The following is a 25,523-nucleotide window of genomic DNA, read 5'->3' as shown; positions in this document are numbered from 1 at the left end:
CACTACCAAAACAATAATAAATCATTCAAAAAGAAGGCTTATATTGAACTATTAAGGTTTTGTTTACATCTACCTTGTAAATATATGTTTTGCTATTTTATTAAAAAGTTTTCACAGGTATAACAATTACAATTTTAACACTATTTCAAGTGTAATTTATGAGATTACTTTTTTAAAAGGCATAAAGTTTATCACTGGTTTCAAAGTTAAGGACAAACCAAACACTATAATAACATCTTAGTTGATAGTTCAATATACTTTATTTTTGACAAAACATCCCATGTTTCAGCTATGACTGCACATTTTTGGTAGTGACGGTAATGTTTTGGTAGCGATGATATCACATTACAGAATTTTATCAAACATACTAAAACACTACTAAAACATACTAAAATATTAATGATTTGCATAACTGTACAAACTTTTTGTTTATTTCTTCCAAATAAAGTATGCCTTTTGTCACTACCAATACAATGATGACATGTTTTGGTCGTGACGGTTTCAGTGACAATTCTAGATACTTTTGAGCCTATAGCTCAAAGATGATAACCCGCACCTAACACAGTTCTGAACAGTTGTACACACACAAAAACTAAATTTGATTATTTTTACATAAAGTTTCATGATTTACAAATAAAATATAATTTAAAGATATGTTTAAAAACAACAATGGAAAAAATGGAAAAAATGATTTCAATATCATTTTCAACATTTTAAATTTAGGGGTTAGGGTTTGGGACAGCCACCTCCCAATTGAAAGTACCCAATAAATGATGATTTTATATATATTAAGTTTACTGATATTTTAAATATTATTGTTGGATTCAATAGCTAATAGAAGGATCTTAGTAAACATCTAAGATTTGGATACTTAAATGCTTTTAAATGTGTTTTTTGGTTGTGAGACAGAAGTTTGCACCAATTCTGTAGAATGACCCATATAGTACAGTCATCTGTAAATATTTTGTGTAAAGTGATAACGTGCTTAAATGATGAGAAGAAACCTAAAATGCTTTATAACCTGCATATATTCGTCCTCTGCATTTAACCCATTGAAGTTAGTGCACACATAAGGAGCAGTGAGTAGTGAACACACACACACACACACACACACACACACACTGCAAACCAAGTCTAGTACTTTAGTCTAGAACTACAATATACAATTTAGTCTAGAATTACAATAGCCATCATGTTACACCCGATTTCTGTAAATGGGAAAACAAAATAACTTGCATTACATATTTGAAAAAGTAACTCAGATATTTTGTTGTAAATGTACCTTTACTTTGGTTATAGCAAACTAAATACAACCAAGTGGTACATACTACTAAGTGGTTCTATGTTGGCCATGATACTGTCTAAAAAGTAGCCTGAAAAAGCTCACTAGGTTTTGAAAATAACTATTGTGGTTGTTTTTGCACAAATTATTGCACTTATCCTTCATATGAACGTACTGTGCAGACTGTAGTTATTTTGTCAATTTTAATTTATTTTTCACATAAAGATGATTTTAATACACCAGTTTTGCTGAACGGTGAGCATAGACCTCTGAGACTAATGTAACGATAATAATGAAGATATTATAGAGGGGTTTCCCCACTGCGCTCTAAATTTGCCAGCTGCAATTCTGTATTAACATCCATCATGAATTAGATATGACACAATCTATCCAGTAAGGGGTCAAAAGCTCCTCTTACTGTAAGCTTGTCTACTTGTATGTCAGTTTTTAAAAACATTTAGTTACAGATTGGAAAAGACAGCATTTGACAACTTTAGTTGCCCCCTGGCTTTAATGAGTTAAGGTGAGGAACAAGAGAGTGTCTAGCTGATTGAGTGAAGCATCAGATATCATACATAATGCCAGCATGAAGCCTGCAGCGCTGTGTGTGTGTGTGTGTGTGTGTGTGTGTGTGTGTGTGTGTGTGTGTGTGTGTGTGTGTGTGTGTGTGTGTGTGTGTGTGTGTGTGTGTGTGTGTGTGTGTGTGTGTGTGTGTGTGTGTGTGTGTGTGTGTGTGAGTGTGTCTTTAGTGGGCAGTAAGTGAGCATTCAAATGACTGCGCCTGCACTCTCTCTCTCGAGGTTAAACTAATGAAAGTGGCAAAACAAGTATCATCTGTCTTCTGTGCAACCTCCACTTCTGCAAACAATATCCTGAGAGGATCACTGTAAATATCAGCATGAACACAGAGATAATTTGCAGTTGCATTAGACTCAGCACAGACTCTGCATAGACCTACTTCACAATCTTTTCTGTCTCACGTACCAGTTCCATCAAGGCTCAAGTTCATCAACATCAAACAAAAAATGTGTTCCTACCGATTCATATCTGGACTAGTGGCAAATAACCTGCTATGTGTTATAAATAAATAAAAATCATGAAAATAATTAGGAATGCACCCAAATGAAAATCCTGGGCTGAAACTGAAAATTCAGGATGCACTTGGCTGACAAACTAAAACAAATAGTAAATTAATAATCACTTAATTATTCAAACTTATTTAAGTCAACACTCAAACAGCTGAAAATGAGTTGTACAAACATTTAAATTGCACATAAGGCCGTTTTATAACAACTTTTTAAAGTCCCCCTGCAGTCAATAATTCTATCCCTTAAAACTCATCTTTGATCACCAAAATGACATATTTAAACGTTCTTTCCTTGAATAGCTTGCCTCAAAATAGCTTGAATGTAACTCTACACACTTGCCTCATTTAGTATATGCGGTTCTATGAATATGTAAATTATCCCCGCCTCCACTCACTCACACCAGCTCAGAGATCCACTCATTGTCGATCACACGTTGTCCTGATTGGTTACAAGGTAGTTTGTGACGCCAGAAACACCAGCGATTTCAAACCGCGTTTTTGAGATTGTCTTTGGTTCACTGCAGTTTAAGGATCGTATAGTTTTGACTTATGCATTTGCACATGGTTTGTCTTAAACATTAAAACACCACATAGACGTATAAACAACATTAAAAGCTTTATTTTCACCACAGGGGGACTTTAACACTAGAACTGCCACAGGGTAAAATTGACCCATTTTTACCCACTAAGATAGAGGTAATCGGTTTTAGTCACAATGGATAAAAGTCGATTTATGGATGCCAAACAGGTATTAGAGGCACTAAATGCCATGAGTGATGGTGAGTCTGATGGTAGGGAGATATCAGGACTGAGTGATGCATCCTGGGTAGGCTCAGCATCTGATAGGTCATCTGACAGCGATTTCATGACTCGCGATTTCATGATTTTCAAGACATTACTTTGTGAAGGCAGTGGCATAATACAGTGACATAATATGTTTTTTTAGCCATATCAAAAGAGTAGTCGTGTGCATGGGTAAATTTTACCCGCTGGCGGTTCTAGTGTTAATAATATAATTATTTTGTTGGTGAAATACAAAAATGTAAATAACAATAAACTGTAATAACTTGGTTTCCTGACAGATTTATTCAGACATACATTAAATAATGAAGGCATAACTAACAGGTTAAGTTCAAATATAATGCATATATAATACGTACATATATTTAGCAAACGCTCTTCTTGAGTTATTTTTTCTAGCTAACTAATGAGTGAATGGCTTTCTTGAGGTAAATGTAACATTAAGTAACAATATATAGCCTACAAGCTGTTTTATTGACGTCTTTCCCAAACACTGATTGAGCGGTTACATAAGATAGGATTCATTTCGGTAAGTTAATGTATCTTTCAAGATACCTTTTGATGTTCACCCATGTTTATTTCGTGCTGTAACTAGTAAAGAGGAGATGAGATGCCATACTGCAACTTTAACTGAGCCACTACAGTGATCTGTCACGCCATTTTAAAGAGCGCCAAAACAACATTTATAGTTAAAATTTTGTAATCAAATCATCTGAATTTAATGCTTCATATTAAAAGTAACCAAGCACAAAGCTTTTTGTGATTATTGGATGGCAGGCACGCTACAAATGTTTAGTGAAGTGTTCACACATCAACAGAAAAGAGCACAGACTAATAGATTTTAAATTTAAGAAACCATATCATTAAAACATTTCCATATCATTACAAAAGTATTAATATTGTCAATCCAAAGCTAGTGTCCACACAGCTGACATGTTTAACTATAGCAGCTTATCCACGTTGTGTGCACAAAGACGCTGAACACAGTCAAAACAGGCCATCTGCGCCAAGGCATGAAAAGTCATTTATGACCAAAAAATTCTTACTCCACATTCCTCTAGTTAAACACACATAGTGCCCATAAAAAGGACTCTTCCACATTCATTCATAGGAAACCTTCTATGAAGAAACATGCTTTCCAGGATGTTGTGTGTATGGTTTTTATTGTCTTGTATATAATCTTTTGTATTGTATTTTGGTTGTATGCATGCTTTATGATAGAACCAACAATTAATGTAACCTCACCTATGTTTGATATCTACAAATCTGCCTTTTGATGAGCTAAATGATTGTGTATGATATTATATGTTGATATCTATGCAGCATAGTATTTCAATCATTTTTAATAGTTCTTACATTAACACCCAATCCAGCTAAACATTAGTCAGCTTCCAAATAAAGGAAATTTAACCTCTGGAAAACTGCACCTTTCCAGTTGGTCAAGCCAATTCCCAATAGGCGTGACCTCTGTTGAACTTAAAAGCCACTTAGCTACATCAAGTTAATTAATTGATTGAATCTAATTAATTGATCCAAATATTAATAATTAATTATAACAAGTTATGATTAATTATTCATATTTCAATTTTCAATTAATAAAATCAACTTACAATAAAGTAAAATAAGCAATTTGTCACAGAGCCAACAATAATCATAGTATAAAACGGAAGTTTTTTTAAGTGCATTCGTTAAAAATACATGTCACTGTAAGCAACTGACAAACTTGACAAATCAAATTTGGACTTGTTTTAACAATTGATGATATAACAGGCAAATACATCTACAGTTTGATTGATTTATTGTCTTAAAACCAAACCTACACCACTGCCTGAGACACATGCTGTTTGTTTCTATCTGGGCTTTTTACTTGTGCTGCCCACAAAGGAGAATGGAAGACTGAGTGTGAGCGCAAACATGGCAAACACCATCTGCTTTGTTGCGTTTTTGGCTGGAAACGAAAGCACATGGCTAGTACACAAGTACGCCATGTTTACTGCTTTCAACAAAAAAACAAAAAAAAGCAATGTGCTTTTTAGGATAAATTAAAAGTGATACCATCATTCAAAGTGGCTTACAAAACAAATTTTCTAGGGACAATTCCCCTATCCTTTACAGGGCTTCAACCTCCAACGTTTAAGTTACTAGCACAGATATTTAAACACCCCACAATGAAAACACAATGACTTCCTTTAAGCACTTAAAATGATTCAGTCTCATTTTACTCTTTGCAAAGTTAGTAAGTGCCTCCAAGGAAAAGTGTTTCGCCCCCTTATTAGTGCATGATCAGCTTCATGAAGAAAGTTTCCTCACACTTCCATTAGTCATACAGCGGAGATGATTGTGCCACGGACTGAAACACAACCGTAACAAGCCTAATCATAGCATCCCTCCCTCTCCCAGTAGTCACGACCACATAATAGGCCAGTATTTATAGATCTGAGCGGCTCCTACAGCACAGACTCTAGCATTTTCTTCTGAACAGGTCTGAGCCATTGTCTAAGCCATTTTCTGGCTAAACATTTGTAAATCAAACTGTCAGGGTCAATTTTTCAAGAAGAGTTTAAGTCAAATTACTCAAAAAAAAAAAAAAAGAAAAAGAAAAAAGATTCTCAATTGGAAATCATTTGTCCTCCAACTCAAGAGTTATTCTTTATCTGTCTTAGACAAGCCTGTTGCTACAAACCTGTATGACTTTCTTTCTACTGCTATACAAAAAAGAGGATATTTCAAAAATGTTTGTAACCAAATAGATTTTACTTCCTTTGAATGGTAAAAAACGACATTTCTCAAAATATTTTCTTTTGTGTTCCACAGAGGAAAGAAAGCCATAGGTTTGGAATGGTGCATAAATGATACAATAAAAGTTTATGTAACTGTTAATACAATATAAAGACGCACTGATACAGCCTAAAACACCAAAAACATTCTTCAAAATATCTTGCGTTCCACAGGGAACTATTGTACCCGAAAGTAACAAGATATTTACATTATTAGACAGGAGGAATAATTACAGATTTCAAGGTATCATTTCAAGTTTTTTCCAAAGATGTAAAAGATGTTCTCTCAGTTTCATACCAGTGATGAATTGTATTTGATTAAAACTGTGCTGAATGTGCTCATTGAGTTATACAGCTCAAACGCACTTAAGGGACTGAGAACGTTTACTTGAGACTAGGAAATTGAGAAATTACGGTCATTACGTTTATGGTGTGTTTGTTTATGAAAAAGAATGCTGGGAAGTTCCTGTGTATTTTTTGGTATGTATATTTCTGGGTAAAGCACTTCCTAGAAAAGCTAAATTAGTGCTTTTCCCAGAACATACAGCCAGCAGCCATATCACCCAGTAGCCCAAGACTGGTTGCCCACTGAAGCTGAGCAGGGTTGAGCCTGGTCAGTACCTGGATGGGAGACCTCCTGGGGAAACTAGGTAGTTTCTGGAGGAAGTGTTATTGAGGACAGCAGGGGGTGCTCACCCTGTGGTCTGTGTGGGTCCTAACGCCCCAGAGTAGTGATGGTGACACTATACTGTCAAAAACACCATCCTTCGGATGAGACGTTAAACCGAGGTCCTGACTCTCTGTGGTCATTAAAAATCCCAGGATGTCCTTCGAAAAAGAGTAGGTGTAACCGCACCATCCTGAAAAATGTGCCCATTGGCTTCTGTCTATCGTGGCCTCCTAATCATCCCCATATACTGATTGGCTTCATCACTCTGTCTCCTCTCCACCAATAAGCTGATGTGTGGTGGGCGTTCTGGCGCACTATGGCTGCCGTCGCATCATCCAGATGGATGCTGCACATTGGTGGTGGTTGAGGAGATTCCCTCTTCTATGTAAAGCACTTTGAGTGCTGAGAAAAGCGCTATATAAATGTAATGAATTATTATTATACTGTATATACACACACTCATCAAAAACACATGAAAAATGTGTGACGATGTATGCGCTGTTAAAATAAACAATGTGAAAATGCCATATTAACCATTCATTTTTTCTTTATTATATTGTTTATAATGAATTGATTGAGGAATACTTAGAAGGTTGATGTCTAACTTAAAAAAATGAGAAGGAGGGTGGTGAATGAAGTTCCGGGTCACTAAAGACCCAAGGTTTGCATTTAAGGATTAAAGTGTAAAGTGTATAGTTTCAGTACCACTAGAGGCACTTATTGCAATTGCAAAAACTAGCATTGTTTTCAAAATGGTTTCCCAAGCTTCATTTACTCAACAAATTTCTTGAAACAACTTTCTTTTAAACACTAAGGAGTTAGACCTGAGGTATGCTTTGTTTTTCCACCTGCCATTAGAATTGATTCCTAGCCTTTCAAAGTGAGGCCTTTAACCATGAAGTCCGTACAAACGCATTTAACGCATGTGCACAACAGCTGCTTTATGATACCTCACCTGACTTGCAGAGGACAGTCAAAGGCTGCATCTGAAATTGCATATTTCTCTATTAAATAGAATGTGAAACACAGTATACATGTTCCCAGATGACCTACTACTTCCGGCAAATTTCTGAAGTGTGCATCTGATGGAAACTTTACTATCCCACAGGAGAGGAGTGGCAGTGAAGTGACGCAAGTGACGCAACTGACGCTGATAGGTCGCAAGACAATGTAAACATGGCGAATGTAGAACGTCCCGATTAAATACTACACACATTCATACTATAAAGAACATATTTTTTAATGGTCGCAAAGTAATTACTAGGCCTATAAAAAAAAAACAGTAGCCTACCTACTCAGAGAGTATGTGATTTTGGATGCAGCCTACAGCTATTGTTATCCTCTTCTTCAAGAAGATGTTAAAGCAACATTTCAACTGTTGCCATCTAGTGTTAGTGCAGTCAAATTCAGGTACAAGCAGGGATGTAGTGGAGGCTAAACGCACGTAAACGCCGTTTGCGCACCTCCCAAAATTCGGAAATAGCGTTTACCCACCTCCAAAGTGCATTTATCCACCTCTAAATAGCCTATAATTCCTAAGCCATTTTAAATTAAGCTTATGTCGTTTTAGTTTCATATTGTTCATTATTAGTTTCATAGGTTGTTAAACCTAAGACGAAGTCTTTCATATTGCGCTGCATTACTGTCAGTGTTGACCAATCTCTTGCGGTGTTGCCAGCAGGAAGCAGCAGACTGCATCAAGATTCATCAGTCACCAGCCCAAACTAGCCTACAAGTCTCATGTAATGATGAATGAATTGTAAAAATGGATATCCGGCAATTTTTTAAGCGCCGTCAAGACAGCAGCCCTCCTCCTGATGCCAGCAAACGGCCTCGGCTACAAGCCCAAAGTGAGTGAGCTCGGAAAACAGTACTAAACTTCATGGTTTTTAGGTTAATTTGGTTCACAGTAGATTCATGCCACTGACTCAACAAGTCACCTCTACCTTTTCCCATTAGCCAATGTTACAAGTAAAATTCAGGATACATTATCAGATAAATAACTGGATGTAATTATATGCATTCTCTGGCATTTAAACCACTAAAAGTTGTTTACACCTTTAACAAAAACGGCCTGCAATCACACGGTCTACTCAGGCCATGTTCAATGAAAAACTGAAGCATACTTTTGGCGTTAGAACATCTGAGCTGTTATTTTTCATAAGACTACATAAAGTCAACTTTTTTTTCATAAGTCAACCAAAAGCACAATAAAAATAGTTCACATGCCTTGCGCTTTATATTTACAGTCTTCTGAAGCCATATGGCAGATTTGTGTGAGAAACAGAGAGAAAGTTAAATCATTATTCAATTAACATCCTGCCTTGAAAATCTAGCTATGGTCACCATTCACTTTCACTGTATAGAGCAGATTGGACATTCTGCTATAAATAACATTTAAAGATGCACAGAACAAAGAAAGTCATCCAGATTTCAAAAGATAGTAAATGATCACCGGTTTCATTTTTGGGTGAACTATCTCTTTAAGGCAATTAAGTTTTAAAGTAGCATGAACAATTTAAAGCTGCAGTCCGTAGCTTTTTTGGGTTAAAACTTATCTAAAATAAAATTTTGAGCAAGTACATAACGCCTCGGTTACGACTGTAACCTCGGTTCCCTGAAGAGGGAACGAGCGTTGCGTCGAAAAGCTGACGCTATGGGAACGCTTTGCGTGATGACGTCTTGAAGCACATGTAAAATCAGTCCAATGGTGTGGCGGAACGTCAGAGGCGGGTGACGTCACGTACCAGGAAGCTATAAAAGCCGGCCCGAAACAGAAAACGAAAGCTTCGTAAAGTCTGAAGTCGCGCTGACAGGCATGAAGGAGATATGGCAAGGCGACGCAACGCTCGTTCCCTCTTCAGGGAACCGAGGTTACAGTCGTAACCGAGGCGTTCCCTTTCAAGGGAACTCCCGTTGCGTCGAAAAGCTGACGCTATGGGAACGTCTATACCAACGCCTCCATAGCTACAAATGTCTGTCCTGTGTGTAATCATGTGAGCAGCACTAAGAAGACAAAACATGAGACCCTAGAGTAGAGTCTAAATCCAGAGAGTAGAACCTGACGAAGGTGTGCGGTGAGGACCAGCCTGCCGCATCACAGACGTCCTGTAACGATACTCCTGATATAAGGGCCTTAGAGGCCGCCATACTCCTAGTAGAGAGCGACCGGACAGCCAAAGGAGAAGGCTGTCCAGCCGCCTCATAAGCCAGTGAGATAGTCTCAACCACCCACTTGCTCATCCTTTGCTTAGACACTGGACCTCCCTTGTTAGGGGAGCAAAAGTCACTTTTACGCCACAGGGCAGCTCTGTGGACATACGCGTCTAACGCCCGAACAGGGCAAAGCAAATTATTCGCCTCCTGGTCCGATTTCGAAAGGGAGGAGGACCTCCAAGTGCCACGAAGGAAACGAGATACCAAGGGGTCTTTCCCCACAGACATTCCACCCAAAGGACTGTGGTAAGCACCTATGGCCGCCACATAGACCTTTAAAGTGGACGGGGTCAGACCTGCAGTGAACCGTTCCTGCAGGAACTCCAGCACTGTACCAATTGGGCAGTGGACTGGGTCCAACCGACGGTCACTACACCAAGAAGTGAATACTCTCCACTTCAGGGCATAAAGTTTCCTCGTGGAGGGAGCTCTGGACTGTAGAATGGTCTCAACAACCTCGGTTGAGAGACCTGACTCTATGAGCTGGGCCCCCTCAGAGGCCAAGCCCACAGGTTCCACAGTTCTGGCCGAGGGTGAAATATCGAGCCCTCTGCCTGGGACAGAAGGTCCCTCCTGACGGGTAACTCCAGAGGATGCCCGTCGAGGAGGGACACAAGATCGGGAAACCATACTCTGCCCGGCCAGCGCGGGGCTATAAAAAGCAGGCAAACCCGGTCCCTGCGAACTCTTTCCAGAACTCCCGGGAGCAGAGCAACTGGGGGAAAGGCGTACAGACGTAGCCTCGGCCACGTCTGTACCATAGCATCCAGTCCCAGAGGAGCTGGATGCGTGAAGGAGAACCAAAGTGGACAGTGAGACGTCTCTCGAGACGCAAACAGATCCACTTATAATTTCCATATCAGCTCCACCACCTCGGGGGTGGAGCCACCATTCCCCGGGCCTCGGCCCCTGTCTCGACAGAGTGTCTGCTCCTATATTCTGGACCCCGGGGATGTAGGCTGCCTTGAGTGACAGCAACTTCCCCTGGGACCACAAGAGGATATGGCATGCCAGCGCAAACCCCCTTGATATAGGCGACTACCGACGTGTTGTCCGTATGTACTACACATGGTGTCCCCTGAGACCTGTGATAAAGCTCCTCAGAGCCCGGAAGACAGCTAACATCTCTAGGCTATAGAATGCCAGGAACGATGATGGTCTTCCCACAGACCTTGAGATGAGCGACCCTCAGGATCGCTCCCCAACCCGTGAGGGAAGCATCCGTCGTTAGCAGTTTGCGACGACAAGGAGCTCCCAGCACTGGGCCCTGGGACAGGAACCAAGGTTTCTTCCACATAACCAAGGCACGTAGGCATCACCGCGTGACCTTGATTGTGCGAAATGGGTTGCCCCTCGGGGAAAAACCCTCTGGTCCTGAGCCACCACTGCAGGGGCCTCATGTGCAGCAGTCCAAAAGGTATCCCGTTGGAAGCTGCTGCCATGAGACCCAACAGTCTCTGGAACTGTTTGACAGTGAGTAGCTGGCCTAGCTTTACACTTCTCACAGCTGCCAGGATGGAATCGAAGCGTGGCGATGACAGGCGCGCCTGCATCGACACTGAATCCCAAACCACGCCTAAAAAAGTGGTCCTCTAAAATGGAGAAAGCACACTCTTCTTGGCGTTCAGCCGTAACCCCAACTCTTTCATATGGGCGAGAACAACATCTCGATGTTGAACCGCCATCTAATGCGACTGAGCTAAAATCAACCAATCGTCGATGTAGTTCGTGATGCGAATACCCCGGAGGCGCAGAGGCGCCAGAGCTGCATCCACGCATTTGGTGAAAGTGCGGGGTGATAAAGCTAGGCCGAATGGAAGAACTCGATATTGGTATGCTTTGCCCCCGAAAGCAAACCTCAGGAACTTCCAATGACACGGACGGATGGAAATATGCGTCCTTGAGGTCTATCGTGACAAACCAGTCCTCGGACCTGATCTGTGGCACGATTTGTCTCAAGGTTAACATTTTGAACTTGAGCTGCATGTACTCGTACAGAACTCGAAGATCTAAAATGGGACGCAATCCCCCGTCCTTTTTTGGAACTATGAAGTACCGGTTGTAAAACCCGGTTTCCCTGTTGGAGGGGGGTACATATTCTATGGCCCCTTTCTCTAACAGAGTGTTTACTTCCTGTTCCATAACCAGAACCTGCTCGGGGCCCACCACTGTGGGCAGGACCCCCATAAACCGCGGTGGGCGTTAATAGAATTGTATCTAATACCCTTTTTCCACGGTCTGCAGGACCCAACGAGAAACATTTGACAGTAGCTTCCACGCTGTCAAAGATTCTACTAGAGGTACCAGTCTCTCGAGACTGGTTTCTGGATTTTGTTGCTGTTGAGTAGTCGGTTCGTCGCCCTGTAACGGCGCACCGGCAGGGAACGACCAAACAGACTGCTCCAGCACCCTCCTCAGAGGGGGCGGGCATCCCGAGGCCACTACGTTTCCGGGTGGACCTTGAGATATGTGCTCGCCGGAGACCGCTGCGCCCTGTAACACCGGAGGCGGCAGGGTTGGCAGAACGGTCCCCTGAGGGCACCGAAGAGAGACGGCACCGTATTTTTCTCCTGCTGTTGAGTAGTCGGTTCGTCGCCCTGTAACGGCGCACCGGCAGGGAACGACCAAACAGACTGCTCTAGCACCCTCCTCAGAGGGGGCGGGCATCCCGAGGCCACTACGTTTCCGGGTGGACCTTGAGATATGTGCTCGCCGGAGACCGCTGCGCCCTGTAACACCAGAGGTGGCAGGGTTGGCAGAACGGTCCCCTGAGGGCACCGAAGAGAGACGGGCACCGTGAAAAGAGGTGTTAACCGCTCTGCTTCGGGGGGACTACCCTCATTTGTCCTGAGCCCTCAGACATCAGGACTTTTTCCCAGCAGCCTTCTTGGCGGTAATAACGGTCCGCAGATCCGTTTTACCCCTCGAAGACTGCTGGGTTTGAGAGCGCCCTCCGTGTCCCCGAGATTTTTGTGGGGGAGCACGAGAGGACACACTCTGTTTTTGAGTGGCACGATGTTCAGCGCTCTTTTTAGAGGAGTGAGGCTGCTCCCGCTCAGCAGCCTCAATGAAAGAACGGCGGGGGAGAAGTTTTTGTAATGCAGCTGCCTGTTTAGCAGCTTCCTGAGATTTAGCTACCGCACTGTTTACTGCATCACCAAATAAACCAACAGTGGAAACCGGAGCATCTAAGAGAACGTGCTTTTCTTTCTCTTTTATATCGCTCAAATTGAGCCACAGATGCCTCTCAGTGGCCACCAGGGCTGCCATAGACCGCCCGATTGATTTAGCGGTCTCCTTGGTGGCCCTGAGAGACAGATCTGTGGCTCTGCGTAGTTCAGCCACTGTGTCAGGACCAATTCCCCCGCCCTCCTCTAAATCCCCCAATAATTCTGCCTGATAGGCTTGCATAATAGACATCGTATGCAGACACGCTGCAGCTTGACCAGCGGCTGCATACGATTTATGAACCAGAGATGATGTGAATTTTACTGGCTTAGAGGGAAGTGAAGGAGCTTTCAGGGAAGATGCCGTTGCTGGAGAGAGATAGCTCGCAAGCGTCTCCTCCACCTTCGGCATCTCCCCATAACCATATTCTTTATATTTGTGAATGGAAGAATAGTGGGATGTTTGTGGTGCATACACTCTGTATGAAACCGGTTTTCCCCACGATTTCGACACCTCGGTGTGGAGATCGGGGAAAAACGGAAGGCTTCTTCGCTGAGGCTGTGTACGAGATGGCAGGAAGCGTTCGTCGAGCTTACTTTTCGAACGAACGTCCTGCCTATCCTCTGGCCACTCAATTGATAGTCTGTCAACTGCTCTAGTAATAACATCGAGCAGTTCCTCAAACGCATGAGACTGAGGTGGCGAATCCTCAGACTCAGCTTCAATACTCACAACATCCAACTCCTCAGAGCTGGACAGTTGCAGTATTGGTGCCTCTATCGGGGGGGAAGAAACCGCAATGCGTGCTTCCACACCCTGATGAGAGGCACTGGATCTGTCAGATTGATGCTGAGATAAGGCAGAGCCCGTCTCAACATCCACTGACAGATCCATTTGCGAACCCCAGGTCTGAGATCGCCGCCGAGCCTCAGCCGCGGCGGGACCCGAGCCCTGGGGAACGCGATCGGGATTGAACCGAGCCAAGCGGGATCGGAGCGTGCGCAATGGAAGCGCGTCGCAATGCACACAGTCACCACCCTCGAGTGCTGACTGGGCATGCTCCTCACCCAAACAAACAACACAAAGAGTGTGAGTATCACCTCCCGTTAAATAACGCGGGCAGGGATGGACACACACTCTAAACTGCTGCTTGCTCGCCATACTGAATATATATATATAATATAGACAGACAACACCAAATAACAAGGACAGATTCAACACAGAGCGCAACTGAAGACTCAGAAAGCTTTCGTTTTCTGTTTCGGGCCGGCTTTTATAGCTTCCTGGTACGTGACGTCACCCGCCTCTGACGTTCCGCCACACCATTGGACTGATTTTACATGTGCTTCAAGACGTCATCACGCAAAGCGTTCCCATAGCGTCAGCTTTTCGACGCAACGGGAGTTCCCTTGAAAGGGAACCAGCCAGTGTTCAAAACTATCTGCTTGCCTTAGCTCGATTCAAAATAGTAAGCTTGTAATAATGTTTTTAATTCCAGTGGTACTTCGAGCATATTCGAGCATGTCTTTGCGCCATTACGTCACATCTGTACACATAAAGAATGAGTCTCGGCTAGTAGGCTATGAGTGTGAGGATGTTGGAGGTGGAGATTTATAGCCTTTTCCCGCAGCACTTGATATAATTAAACTTATTAATTTGATGGCGGATCCAGAAAGGTTCAAACGACTATCACCAGTGACAACTGGAGATTCACCTGTTGTAAAACGCGAAAGACTTCGGACTTCAGAGAAAAAAAGAGACTGCAACCGGGCCCATGCGAAAACAAGGATAAATATCGGAAGGGCATTAAATGTAGTCACGCAATGCTGATGTTGTTAACATTAACAATTTAAAAACAAAGTATAATTTGCACGGTTTGAAGTGATATGATAAGCGATCGTTAGATTTAATCGGCGCGATTTACTGCAATGCTTTTTTCCCCTTAGTTGGTCAGAACAAAAGTTGATGTTACTTGCTTGTTCAGACGACATTTTCCGGTAAAAATTCTTATGTTGTTCATACTTCCAAAAAGTAGAATCTGTGATTGCGAAAAACAGTATCCACACCACCAGCGCGGTGATTGACAGCCGCACATTCTGCTCAAAACATTAGATTCATCCGCGCTGTGCCGTGCCGAGGCACAACCCACGTAAAGTTGATAATTCTGCGAATAACTGCAATTGCCGATTTCGAACAGAGATGGCCACAAAGAGGAAAAACTGCGGACTGCAGCTTTAAGGTGGTTAAAATGACTAGAAATCCTATGGCTGTGGAAGTATTCTGGAAGGTTTTCATGCTCTGCTACGACTCTTTCGTTTGGACTTGAAAAATTTGAAAATGCACCATTACCCTTATTTAAGTAAGTCAGGGGAAATGTACAAGAGAAGAATAAGGAAGAGAAGAACAGGACAGATGGCAGAGACGTGCTGAGTCAGGAAATGAGTGCACAGACCTGATTTCTTCACTCACGCTTTACAAGAAGCAACACACACAAATACAGACATAAAAGTGTCTGCAATCAATGACAGCAGTGACAGACACAAGAAAATGTACAGTAGGATGGATGACACGTGTATGCTGAAATGGTGTCCCTCATCAATTTGTATTTGAGGTGTATATTTTTGGCCTTTTCAACATTTTAATGGACAGTGATAATACATGAAAGAAAGGAAAATTCTGAAAGCAAGGTTCTAGAACGTGACAAGCAGGACTAGAACCCACCCATATGAGACACCTGGCCTAATGTGTCCAACCATGTGTTCAGTTGACTCTCTTCTAAACCAAACAGATTTATATTGGTAAACCTGGCAAATTTGGATGTTAAAAGTTACATAAATTTAAATCCCATGTATACTCAACGTGAGGAAATGTTCACATCATGTGTCCCACATGTGAAATTCCCAATCGCATTGATTTCCTGTGGAATTTTGCCTAACAAAGGTAAATATGATCACACATTTAGACAGATTTTGATTCATTCATCTATTCTGTGGAAATGTATATAACATACACTGAAATTCCAGTACAGTGCAAAAATTCTGTTTTGTTAAATTCAATAATAGTAATATACCATAAGCTTGTAACAATTAATGTGATTCCTCAAATCTGCACATTGTTTTAATGTGAGACATTTACTTCTGATTCATGAATATGTTTATGACAGAGCCTGAAGTCATCAGAGGTGACCAACACCTCTAACCTGTCCAGTTTCTCAAACACACCCAAAAACACACACATACACATACTATTCAGTGAAATGAAAACAGGATTTTCCTTTAATGACAATCAGCATATCGGACCGCTGAGTACATTTTGAGGATATGTAAGCTAAATTACAATACTCATGCAAAATGAGAATATATTCATTTTATTCTAAGTCTGCAAGAATCTAGACTAGAGTCATTGCATCATTACTGACATTGCATCTATTCACCAGAGCAACCCATCTCGTGATTACTTTCAATGGCTGGAAGAAAATACATTATTGTACAGTTGTTGTATAGTTCAAATATTATGAGTTTTATGCTGCTTCAGTCCTGGTGTCCAATGTAGTGGACATGAAAAAAAAATATCCCCCAAAAAAACAAGTTGCCACAAATCTTGTTTTTAGACTAATTTATCCATTGAAGAAGAGTAAATATCAAGTAGATTAAAATTTTCTTCGCTCAGTGGGGAAGCAAATAGGGCTGAAGGGGATATACATCAGAACTTTTTTTTAACTTGTTTTGCAGTTTTTTTGCAGGTTCAAAGTTTTGTACAGGCTACACTATTGTAGCACTAGTATAAAACGTCTGTTACCATCTCTGAAAACAATCACAAGTTGTGCAGTTCATCACTTAAACATTCATGTGACTGGCAAAGGATATTAATGTTCCAAACAGGGAACACAACATACAAACCTTAACAAGAAATGTTTCAGACAAACATTTTCTTTATTTGCCAAAAAATGGCAGACTGCAGAAACATAACACTGGTAGCTTAAAATTAAATACATTTTGTTTAGACAGCCTAATATCACTAATCGCAATCCAAACATCCATCCATTTAGGTTGAGCACTTGAAAATACAGCTTAATTTTCTTGTCGTCATCTAACTCGCTTCACAAGCTGAGGAAATGGCATAGAGGCACTAGGTTTGTTGTGCTTGTTTCTATGACTGCACAAGAATTTACTTTTGAAGTAATTTCAAACACACAACTCTGACGTTATGAAGTTAGTTTGGAGGAAAAATATGTCATTAAATGTTCTCTTTTGTTGGACAACAGGTTTGTAAAGGCTTCTCATTACAAGTTTGGATAGATGTTTGACACATGTTGCTTTAAGTGACTCAAACTCGCAGCACTTGCAGGGATGGAGCAGAATTTACTGGAGCGAACCGATTGATCCGCTCTGATCAAAGTGCTGCGCTTCACCATGAAACACATGAAACACGCTGCGCATGTATTTTTTTAATTAAAAACCGCAGCACACAACAAGCAAACAACAAACTCTATGAGTAAATGATGACAAAACTTTCCTTTTTGGGTGAACTAAATTATTTTGATTTCCCATGGAATGGATGCATTCAAACTTCAGACCTAGCCTGACCTAGTGTTCTGACACGCAGCGCAGTTGTGCTCAGTTTGAATCGGGAAAGGATCACAGGCTATTATGATCATTTCCAATGTAAGCAAAAACAGTAAAAAAAAAAAAAAATCTTAAAAAAATAAACAGCAGTTTCAGTAGAAAATAAAAATAGTTTCTGCATATCACAGCTCTCTCTGTTCAAAATGAATGATAAGGTAACTCATTTGTCTTTTCAGGGAAACCGAAAGCTCTGCGTCCACTTTGTACTTTTGTCAGTCATAATCATTATCAGGCTTTGAGTACACAACACCAGACAATATGTGACTTGAAGACAGGACGGACAGGAATAAAATGCAAATATACTTTAATGATAGAACGGAATGTACACCAAACTTAACTCAAACGTTAACGACAACCGACCAACAGAACGGAAAACACAGGAACTTAAATACACAGGTAGACAGGGTAATGAATGATACACAGCTGAACTGATTAGCTAATCATATCAGACAACTAAAGAGTGGCGGGAAACTCAACAAAGGAACACATGAAAAGAACAAACTAAAAGTCCATGAAAATGAAACTAAGATCAAAATAACTGAATAATCGTGCCAATATTCAAATTTTTACTAATAACGTGAGATACTCACTGAAAAGTCTAGCAGTGTTTTTCTTATTACTGTATAATTAATGATAAATTAATGAAAAATCCATGACCCAACCAATGCTATTTTTCACAGATTTTGAACTCACATGAGCACACCATTCCAACTGTTTAACATACGGTTGTGTCAATTATAATTTGCTCTGCATGTTGTCAGCACTTTGCATTAACACACAGACACAGCACACATGTGTCCATGGATAAGATGGTGTTTACATGCACAACCAGCTGGCAGCCATTTACAGTAGGAGCTTGTTTTTAGCTCTAAACGACAAAACATGCTCTTGGAAGACTGTGGAAGGTGTCCAGATGGAGAATTTAGAGGCCAAGGAAATTAGATCTGCTAAAGAACACATGAACATCCTGCTGACAAAATGCACTTCTGCACTACAGAGAGAATGAGAGAAAAAAAGAGCACAGAAAAGATTTGTCGGTTCCACTTCATTTCTATGTGTCTTTCTTACAGTGTAATTATACTTATTATTATGCAATAATCAAGTAATATCAATTAACAACATGTACTTACTATAGGTTTAGGATTAGGGTTTGGTTTAGGGTTAGTTGCTTGTAATTATGCATAATTTACTGTTATTATACAGTAAGTACATGTAATGTGTAACAAGGCCACTGTAAAATAAAGTGTTACAGATTTTTCTTTTTTTCCAGAACATGCATCTTTCTTGACCATATCAGTCTGTCAGACTTACTGAAACACTAGCCAACGGTTCAGACAAAAACACAATTTACTCACCCATGACATCTTATAGTGCATGAGTCACATATGGACCACTTTTATGATAAACACACCAAAAAAAAAAATAATCCTATAGAAACAATTTTCACTTGGAAATTTCACAATTAATTACACAGAAAAGGCAAGTGACACACTGAATTAAACTTGAAATTCTTAAGTAAAAAAGACTGAAATTGTATTTTCTTGTGAAAAATACTCTAATAATCTTTGTTTTATTTACATCTTCAAAAAGTTAATTTATACAGAGTACTTATATTGTGCTGTTTTTGTCTCCATTCTCTTTCATTATATGGAAAAATACAACAACCAAAAAAAAAAGTTTCACAGTAAGTCATGAAGACAGAAATTCCATTTTTGCGTGAACTATCCCTTTAAATTTTGTATGCGGGAAAGGTCCTGGCTCATATTTGATGTCATGTTTAATCAATGAGCCCACAATACATAAGACAAACCAATCAATAATTCAAATGAAAACACTCACGTATATGAACAAGAATGGACAGCATCATGCATTGCAGGACATTATGGCTTTGATTTCTTCTGATGTTACTGTGACAGTCATAGGAAAGGCTAATTAAAGGGGTGGTATGCCCTTTTCACAAGATGTAAATTATGTATTTGATGTCTCCAGAGTGTGTATGTGAAGTTTTAGCTCAAAATACCCCACATATATTTTTATATAGCATGTTAAAGTTGTCACTTTTTGAGGGTGAGCAAAAACGCACCGTTTTGTGCCTGTTCCTTTAAATGCAAATGAGCTGCTGCTCCCGGCACAGAGGGCGGAGCTTCAAGAGCTTGTGTCCTTTTACCTCACACAGACATGCACTGAAAATTTCAAAAAAAATTAGCCTTTTATCAAACCGGAGTCAGATAATGTCAATGGAGTCAATGATGGAGAGACTCAGGAATAAGTGACAACATGTAGAATGCAACAGAACATTGCTGAATGGTTAGTTGATAAATGTATGTAGCTGATGTGTAGTTATCTTCTAGTCATTGATTAGCATATTCTGTCTTGATAATCTATAAATCGTGTTCAGGGGGCAGGGTTTATGTAAATTCTAGGGTTGTTATGTCACTAACCTGGGAGGAATGTCGTGTAGTCCCTACCAGCCGTTTGTTATAGTCCTTAAAAAGCAATTTCTTTAAAAGAAAATATCTCCCTTTGCTTTGAACTTTGAGCGTTGTTACTTTGCAGATGTTGTTTATGCTCAAACAGCAACATTACACACTAACTAAAGTTAGAAAAGTGAAATCATAATCAACCACCCCTTTAAGTCACACCACAAGCACAAAATAACCCAATAAGACTCCTCAACTGCTGAGGATGATAAGATGCAGTTTAATATGAGAGCCAGAAGGTGGAGCCAGATCTATTCACATAGAGATTCCTGTCTCTTCCAGTCCTAAAACTAACTCCCCATGTTGAAACTAGAGCTGCATTAAAGAGGAAGACAGACGTAGATGGTACATGACACAGTAAAGTTATACATGCTCCCAGGATGTGATACGGCATCATGAATATTTAACAGCCGAGTGAACTGTAATCCTTAACTCTCCTATTCTGGGAGACTTTAATTGTGCATGCCAGTAAGATTAGAATTTTGGTACGGAGGAAACATTATATAACACAACATTTATACGGCTTAGCTTTCACAAAAAAAAAACCTTTAACCTGATCATATTCAGATTTAAAAAATGTACTTGACATTTTAAAGTTGAGCCACCACATCTAAGCAAATTACACCTGATTTATACAATTCATGTCTGTGAAAAAAATGAAACAACAATGCTGACAAATACGTCAGAGTAAAAGACCCAGTGAAAAACACTTGACGAGCAAGGTTTTCATTCATGGGATAGGCTACTACTAGAAGGTTTGGCAGGACAAAGGGTGTTTCTTGTATTTGTGACATGTTTTCATTTTTCTTTTTACATGGATTTAACATGATAATGTACACTGTAAGATGTCACAAGCATTCAGGAGGTTCTATTTGTAACATATAGGCAAGGACGAAGCGGAGAGAGAATCCACATGCAAGCATGACTTTAATAAAACAAACAGGTAGTCCAGGGCAAACAACGTCCGACAACCAACAACTGAAGCACTGATGTTTAAATACATAGGCAAACAAGCTAAACAAGATAACAAGGGGGCGTGGCTAATCAGAAACACCTGGGGAGACTAATAAACAAGAAAAACTACAAAGGACTACAAAACATGGCACAGAACAGGAAATAACAAAAGTCCACACAAGACAAGGGGAACACAAGACAGGACTCATGACACTATTGGTGGGAGGGACATTCTCATTCTAGAAAGCTTTTCATTGGACAAAAATCTGTGCAGTGCTGGATGAGTCATCAGTGTTTTGGGTCCGTTTTCTCAGAAGAAAAAGACTATTTTAAACGTGCATATCTGGTAAAAGTACACTAGCAAAGGGATTCCCAGAATTTTTTGTCAGCTTAACTTATTTTATTTAACTATTTACTTGAAGTACCCCTTTAAGACCTTAGTTAATATTTGTATAATTTAACAATGCATTTGCATGTTTATGTTTTTCTGTTTAATGGTCAGTTTGGGAAAACCTGCACTATAGCACACAGATTACTCAGACAGACATGGACAAAAACCCATAAACCTCTCATGAGGCCTTGAACTAAGAGGGATTAAAAACACTGTTTAATTAAATCCTTACAGCAGCGAGTTTAACTTTCATAACAATCGTGCTTCACAGCTTTTACTCAGGGCAGCTCTAATTACAGGTTATCAGAGTAAAGCGGAGTCAGACTGTAATCGGAGACCTGTGTGTGGGACGTCACTTTAGTGGTTTGTTAGACTATAGGCTTAAGGCAGGTATTATGAGGTTGTCACTGCCTTTTCACAAACATGCAATGAGAATGTCTGTACATCTGTAGTAAAGTTGTTATAGATCTGGACTGATAAATAAATGGCTGCAGGGTCAAACCTGTGGGACAATTGTTTATCTATCAGCAGTATGTCTTCAAGCAAAGCACTTAATCCCAAAGTGGGACTGTCCCTTTAGTTAAACATGGTACTGTTCGATGGAAAAAAGTCTTCCTTTGAATAAATAAATGACAGGTTTTTGTTGTTTTTGTTTTTTGCTAAAGCATTACACTCTAGGAAACATTAAACATAATATCTGAAAATCTGGTCTTTTGTGATTTGTAATTGGGCCTTAAAGGTTGCATTTAGCTGGTTCTTATTCATCCCATGAGTTTCAAAAGTCTTGGTCTTTATACTGACACCTATTGGTGTGAATGCATTAAGTTTATTTACTAACTGCTGTTGTTTGATAGCAAAGCTGATAGTTTATATTTATGGTGGTGGTGGTTATGTTTGAGAACTGGCCAAAATATCTTATTTTTTGCTCAGCACAAGACAGAAATTCATGCAGGATTGGTACAACTTGGGGGTGAGTATAAATTATGACAGAATTTTCATTTTTGGGTGAACTATCCCTTCAAGCGCTATTATTAGTACTCAGTTGTGTAAATTTAATGACATATTTTTTCCAATGTGAGTGAACATGACAAGATAAATATAATTTCCTGATATTTAAAGGTTCAGTTCACCCAATTATGAAAATCATTTACTCAACCTCATTTCATTCCGAACCCAAAAGACTTTTGTTCAACTTCTCACGTGTCACACTAGTAGTACAGCTTCTGTTTACCATTTACCAGGGTGAGTAAATGAATTGCAAAAATAAAGACTATTTCGATGGTTTTCGAGGTTTCCCACACATTCCTACCTCCCCTTCAGCCCAGCCCACCTTCCACCCCAATTATGCAATGGTGGAGAGAACTATTAAAATAAAGATGCATTCACATTGCGAATCATCTCGACAAAGCAACCGGAATTTCTATTTCATAGAGAGTTGCTGATTTCTGGTGATTTGAGTGACAACCAATTTACAACCTAATTTACAGGTGGATTGATGGGACACGTCCCGACCACATTTACCAACAGTTTTGACCCCACCACTTTTTGAAAAAGCTTGCAGCTATATTCTAACCATGATGTTATTGTTTGTACATCTGTCATTGCACATTTCTGGTTTGACTGGAAACATGCAAATACTCAACTACAGATAAAGTTTTAGCAAAATACTCGAAAACTACAAAACTCGAAACGAAATTGTATGCAAATTAGCAATAATATGACGTGCCAACTAACATGGTTGGATTGGATACAGAGGTCGAGAAGGAATTAGAAGCAATGGGACCAGACACTCTGCAACTTTGACTTCAAATAATGTTGTGGACCTCCAGTCAAATTTAAAGTAGACTTCTGTGCTGAGGTTCCCTTGAGGTCTTTCTAGAACATGAATCTGAATGGCACTTCAATTTCTCTGGAAGGTTTGCCTCAGTCTGTCACAATAATGCCACATGAGACAGCCCTGTTAGCAAACTTCAATGTCTTGTAGGAAAAGAGGCCATCTGGTACGCATTGGTAAGCTAAGCATGGTTTTATGCATTTAACTAATGCCAATTTGTAAACCAGCATCAACACAAAAATAACATAATGCTTTTTAAAGACCCCAACACATCAATATGAATACAGAGTTGACCCACTTGTGAGCTTAAAACACACACAAGCGTTTTACCTTTTCTCTCTCCAGCTCTTACAGCCAGACTTTTTGCGGGGAACACTGAAAATATCCTCTTAAAACTAATCTTTAACATCAAACTTCAACGTCTGAAACATGAAAACACATACAAGATGTATCAGGTTCATGCATGGTTTATATATATTATACAGTTAATTTTTAAGTGTTTTTTAAGTGTTTTCTCTAAGGTTAAACAAACAAACAACATCACCCAACAAAGCCTGGGTGTGCTGTAGCTTGTGTTACACAAACAAACAATGCAATATGGATCCCAGTAGAACGGAGAATCCATCCACACAACTGCTAATTGATGTGTAGTCTGCCTGAAGAGTTAATGTGAAGCGCATTTGCCTCTATGCAAACATCCATGTGCGAGACTCAGCCCTGTGCAAATTAGATTTCACACAGTGGTGAACCGGCCTGCTCGCAGCCAGCATTTAATTATACTTAGACAGTTTATGTACTAGCTTCAAGAAGACTACTACTCCATCATAGCCTTACTTTTTAATCGTTATATTTTTATGGATGCAAATGGATGTTTGAGGAATTCTTTAAAGGTGCTCTAAGCGATGTCACGCGTTTTTTTAGGCCAAAAATTTTTTTGTCACATCCAGCAAACATCTCCTCACTATCCGCTAGCTGCCTGTCCCCTAAACACACTGTAAAAAAAACACAGTCTCTGTAGACAGCCCAGGCTCCACAAACGGCAAGAAAAACAAACTGGCCCAGCCTTGGCCAGGAAACATAACAAACAGTGTTCCAGCCAATAACCAACAAGAATGATTTGGGGGTGGGGGTTGGGGGGTTAGTGTGCGTGCACATGAAGGGGGGTGTGGGGAGTGGAGGAGAGAGAAGCATGAAGAGGGAAGTTAGCTAGAGGAGAGATGTCCTAACAAAGACTAACGTTAAAATTGTATATTCTTGAGAATTTTGATATGGCCGTAGAGACGACGTTCCGAAGAACAAATAACAAAGAATTGGGAAAAGGCGAAGGAACGCGAAATCCCGAATTTACATCGGAAAAGCGTTCAAAAGGTGGCGAGAACTCCGCCGGCAGAAGGGCTTCCAATCCGGCATTCAGGTGGCTCTGTTTTTGCTGGACAGGTGGGTAAATCCAGTTTGTTTTTTTCTAAATGGTTCATGACTGTTTCAGTAAGCACACAAGGGAGGGGGAGGGGACAGGATGAGGAGGAGGGAGGATCGAGCTAGCCTCCGTTTTGTTTGACAATACTTCGAACGTCAACAAGTAGTGACGTCACCCAACATCGCTTAGAGCACCTTTAAGTCCTGTGAAGGAGTGCGCAGCACAATTTTGAGGAAGTGAGGGATGGATTGCTACTTTATAGGAAGAAGCGAACAGATAAACACCTCTACAAACTTAACCCTAAACACTGCATCACTGCAACACTATATCAGCATGCGGCCATTATCAATAAAACTATAGATTGATATCATGTTGCAACAGCTGCTATTTCCTCAGAGTCCTGCTCACAATCGACCATATTTAATTTGACAAGAATGAAGCAAGGCTTCAAGCGAGGGTTAAAAGTACAGTTTGTTCAACAGATTCTAGGTCACAAAGGGGATAAAACCTTTAGAAAGGTTTTCTAAAGATTACATGTTAGATGATGGCAAAGGTAATCTAAATGTAAAAATAGAGGAAATGAAAATGAACAATCAAATGTGACCCTGGACCACAAAACCAGTCATTTGGGTCATTTTTATTTATTTTTCGAGATTTGTACATCATCTGAAAGCTGAATAAACAAGCTTTCCGTTGATGAATGGTTTGTTAGGATAGGACAATATTTGTCCGAGATACAATTATTTGAAGATCTGGAATCTGAGGGAGTGAAATCGAAATATGAGAAAATCGCCTTTAAAGGGATAGTTCACCCAAAAATG

General features: G+C 40.2%; 1 protein-coding gene and 1 long non-coding RNA gene across 6 annotated transcripts in view; one reads left to right on the top strand and one right to left on the bottom strand.

Annotated features, from left to right (window-relative positions):
• LOC309499039 overlaps positions 1-9,199 on the top strand; it is a 90,895-nt gene extending 81,696 nt beyond the window's left edge. Inside the window, exons 3-4 of the long non-coding RNA XR_014206112.1 lie at positions 2,670-7,300; positions 7,917-9,199. This is a non-coding gene — a long non-coding RNA (uncharacterized lncRNA). The remainder of the gene's footprint in view (positions 1-2,669; positions 7,301-7,916) is intronic.
• The window catches only part of mctp1a (multiple C2 domains, transmembrane 1a), a 201,090-nt gene that overhangs the window by 157,083 nt on the left and 18,484 nt on the right, over positions 1-25,523 (bottom strand). The gene's annotated exons all lie outside the window — the stretch shown is intronic.

This window comes from Leuciscus leuciscus (assembly GCF_965113295.1).
Source record: "Leuciscus leuciscus genome assembly, chromosome: 5".
NCBI classification, from domain to species: Eukaryota; Metazoa; Chordata; class Actinopteri; order Cypriniformes; family Leuciscidae; genus Leuciscus; species Leuciscus leuciscus.
This window is presented reverse-complemented; position numbering and strand designations above follow the sequence as displayed.